Source organism: Chanodichthys erythropterus, chromosome 13 (genome assembly GCF_024489055.1).
Source record: "Chanodichthys erythropterus isolate Z2021 chromosome 13, ASM2448905v1, whole genome shotgun sequence".
NCBI classification, from domain to species: Eukaryota; Metazoa; Chordata; class Actinopteri; order Cypriniformes; family Xenocyprididae; genus Chanodichthys; species Chanodichthys erythropterus.
The window spans coordinates 2,490,869-2,495,483 of NC_090233.1; the positions used below are offsets into that span (position 1 = coordinate 2,490,869).

Below are 4,615 nucleotides of genomic sequence, written 5' to 3' on the forward strand. Positions count from 1 at the left end.
CGTACTAGGATCGTTGCTTTTCACTCTGTACATGCTACCCTTGGGAGATATCACTAGGAGGCATGGCATTAATTTTCACTGTTGCGCTGATGATACGCAGCTCTATATTTCTTCGCGCCCTGACGAAACTTACCAATTCACAAAATTAATGGAATGCATAGCTGATAAAAATTGGATGACCAGTAATTTCCTACTACTAAATTCAGAAAAAACAGAGATTCTAATTTTTGGACCAAAAACTTATAATAACCTAGAATACTGTCTAACACTTGATGGCTGCTCTGTTAAGTCTTCATCATCAGTTAGGAACCTGGGTGTGCTCTTTGATACCAATCTTTCATTTGAAGGCCATGTTACTAGCATCTGTAAAACCGCATTCTTCAATCTTAAAAATATATCTAAACTACGACTACGCTCTCAATGAAAAATGCAGAACAGTTAGTTCATGCGTTCATGACCTCAAGGCTAGATTACTGTAATGCTTTACTGGGTGGTTTTCTTCTCGTCTAATAGCCAGCAGCCATATCACCCTGTAGCCCAAGACCGGTTGCCCACTGAAACTAAGCAGGGCTGAGCCTGGTTAGTACCTGGATGGGAGACCTCCTGGGAAAACCAGGTAGCTGCTGGAAGAGGTGTTAGTAAGGCCAGCAGGGGGCGCTCACCCTGTGGTCTGTGTGGGTCCTAATGCCCCAGTATAGTGACGGGGACACTGTACTGTAATAAGCACCGTCCTTCGGATGAGAAGTTAAACCGAGGTCCTGACTCTCTGTGGTCATTAAAAATCCCATGGCACTTCTCGTAAAGAGTAGGGGTGTAACCCCGGTGTCCTGGCCAAATTCCCTCCATAGGCCCATACCAATCATGGCCTCCTAATAATCCCCATCCATTGAATTGGCTCTTTCACTCTCTCTCCTCTCCACCTTCAGCTGGTGTGTGGTGAGCACACTGGCGCCGTTGTACTGTGGCTGCCGTCGCATCTTCCAAGTGGATGCTGCACACTGGTGGTGGATGAGGAGAGACCCCTGATATGATTGGAAAGCGCTTTGGGTGTACAGTTGTACATATGCAAGCGCTATATAAATGCCTCATTCATTCATTCATTCATAATAAATAAACTACAGCGCATACAAAATGCAGCAGCTAGAGTTCTTACTAGAACTAGGAAGTATGACCATATTAGCCCAGTTCTGTCAACACTGGATTGGCTTCCTGTTAAACATCGTATAGATTTTAAAATCTTGCTAATTACTTACAAAGCACTAAATGGCTCCCCAGTACCCGAGCAAGCTATTAAAGCATTATAGTCCTTCACGTCTATTGCGATCTCAGAATTCAGTCCAGCTGATAATACCTAGAATATCAAAATCAACTGCAGGTGGTAGATCCTTCTCCTATTTGGCACCTAAACTCTGGAACAATCTTCCTAGCATTGTTTGGGAAACTCTGGCAGTTTAAATCTAGACTAAAAATGCATCTCTTTAACCTGGCATACACATAACACATTATCAATTTATATTTTCAAATCTGTTAAAGGATTATTAGGCTGCATAAATTAGGTCAGCCAGAACCAGGAACACTTCCTATAACACCAGATGTACTCGTTACATCAGAAGAAGAATGGCATCTACGTTAATATTAGTCTTTCTGTTTATCCCGAGGTTTAGCGTAGTCAACCGGATCCGGGCCGTATCCAGGTGAGACCAAGGACCTGCACCTTGACACGACCACAACGCAGACCTGAAGTATCAGCAGAGATTGAGTCAACTAGATCATCCACTGTGAAAGCCTCATCAACATGACAACCAGTGGCGCCGCTCCTCAACAACCGTCCATACTGGCGTGATGAATACGATCCTCAACTGGATGGAACTGAAATAAATACTTTGAATGTTGCGATCCTATTGGACTTATGATAGCAACCTGAGTCATAACAAAGCACTGTTCGCCAGAGGAGAACTGGCCCCCCTACTAAGCCTGGTTACTCCCAAGGTTTTTTTTCCTCCATTTTAACACCTATTTGCCACTTGTTTGCCACCTGATGTCACCTGTTGGAGTTTGGGTTCCTTGCCGCTGTTGCCTTTGGCTTGCTTAGTTGGGGACACTTGACATTTGACTTGACATTTGATATTCAACAGTGCTTTGATCTGCCTGCATTGACACTATTAAGAGCTGCTGTGCATGCACCAATGTACCAGTTATCAATGTAAAGCTGCTTTTACACAATTTACATTGTAAAATGTGCTATATAAATAAAGGTGACTTGACTTGACTTGACTTCTGTTGTTTGTCGGGTCTCGTTTGTAGAAAGTGATGTGTTGGTGTATGTTCTGCCCTGGATTCTGTGTTTCTACCTGTGGATTATCAAGTAAAGACTTATTTTACTTTACTCTTCCTCATCATGTGTTTGATCTACCACCATTACATAACACAATGGACTTTAAAAAGACTATAAAAAAGTGCAATGTGTTCGTCTTACTGACAAACTGTGTCATTGGCCAGTGAACAACAGCCAGACCTGAAATTACTTGTGAAAACAGTGCAGACATTTCAGTATGAATAAGGACTTCTTTTCATCAGTTCTTGTTTTTCATTATGCATTTCTATATTAAGAATACAGCAAGACAAGCTATTAATCCTTTTTTTTAAATGCCATTTATCATGTTCAGTGACACTTTAAATAGGACAGCCATTAAAGTACTAGTAAGACTTAACTAGATAATAAACTGTACTTTTAGTAAATACTCAGTAAATCTTAATTTCACTCAATTTTACTCAATCTAAAAGTAGGCCTAAATAAAAGTCTTACGATCCAAGTTATAATTTGTGGCCCTTTGCATTTCATTTGGTTAAAATACAGCCCTCTTGGCCTCCGAACTTGAGTACCCCTAGTACACCCCTGTTCTAGGTATTATTGATTGGCCAGAATTCTGAGATCACAATAGACGTGAAAGACTGTAATGCGTTAAAAGCTCGCTCAAGTACTGGGGAACTAAACCATTTAGTGCTTTGTAAGTAATTAGCAAGATTTTAAAATCTATACAATGTTTAATAGGGAGCCAATGCAGTGCTAACAGGCTAATATGGTCATACTTCCTGGTTCTTGTAAGAACTCTAGCTGCTGCATTTTGGACCAGCTGTACTTTGTTTATTAAGCATGCAGGGCAACCATCCAGTAGAGCATTAAAATAATCTAGCCTTGAGCTCATGATCGCATGAACTAACTGTTCCCCATTTGTCATTGGGAGCATATGTCGTAGTTTAGATATATTTTTAAAATGAAAGAATGCAGTTTTATAGATGCTAGAAATATGGCTTTCAAATTAAAGATTGGTATCAAAGAGCACACCCAGGTTCCTAAATGATGACGAAGACTTAGCAGCCATCAAGTGTTAGACAGTATTCTACTGTAGCTTATTACATGCAGAGGTTATTGGTCCAATAATTAGAATCTATGTTTTTTCTGAATTTAGTAGTAGGAAATTTCATAAAATTTTTGCATCAGCTATGCATTCCGTTAATTTGGTATGTTTTGTCAGGGTGCGATGAAATATAGACCTGAGTATCATCAGCATAACAGTGAAAACTATCGTTATGCTTCCTAAAGATATATCCCATGGTAGCATGTACAGAGTAAAAAGCAACGGTCCTAGTACCAAGCCTTGCGGTACTCCACACTGAATTTCTGTTTACTGCTACAAACTAATAACGGTCCGATAAGTATGATTTGAACAATGGCAGTGCAATTACACTAATGCCAACATAATTTTCGAGTCTATTCAAAAGAATGTTGTGGTCGATAGTGTCAAATGCAGCACTAAGATCCAGTAACACTAATAGAGAGATACAACCACAATCCGATGATAAGAGCAAATCATTTGTAACTCTAATGAGAGCAATCTCAGTACTATGATACGGTCTAAATCCTCAAAATGGACAGTCCTGCAAACTGGAAATCCTCGCAGATACCATTTCTTTCTAAGAAGGAGCATAGTTGTGATGATATTGGCTTTTCTAGTATTTTTGACAGAAAAGGTAGAATCAAGATCGGCTAGTAATTGAATAATTCTCTAGGGTCAAGTTGGGATTTTTCTAATAAGAGGTTTAATAATAGCCAACTTAAAAGTGTTCGGTACATATACTAGTGTCAAAGATGAATTAATGATATTAAGAAGAGGATCTATGACCTCTGGAAGCATCTCTTTCAATAGCTTAGTTGGTATTGGGTCTAACATACATGTTGTTGGTTTTGATGATTTAACAAGTTTAGACACTGATACTGCAGTAGACAGTTGCATGGTTATAATTTTCTCGCTAATTTTATCAATCTTGTAAGTAAAGAAGTTCATAAAGTCATTACTGCTGTGCTGTTTGGAAACGTCAGAAGTTGAAGCTTTATTTCTCATTAATTTAGCCAATGTATCAAATAAATACCTAGGGTTGTGTTTGTTTTCTTCTAAGAGATTGAAAAATAAACAGATCTAGAAGTTTTTAAGGCCTTTCTGTATGCAAAAAATGTTTTCTTTCCACGAAATGCAAAAAAACTCTAGTTTTGTTTTCTTCCAGCTGCACTCCATTTTTCTGGCTGCTCTCTTAAGGGCCAAGTGTGCTCAATGTA

At 39.3% G+C, this 4,615-nt stretch overlaps 1 pseudogene; it reads left to right on the forward strand.

Moving 5' to 3' along the window:
- The first annotated feature begins 512 nt into the window (after window positions 1-512).
- On the forward strand, window positions 513-629 carry LOC137035139 (5S ribosomal RNA; annotated as a pseudogene).
- Window positions 630-4,615: the final 3,986 nt, after the last annotated feature.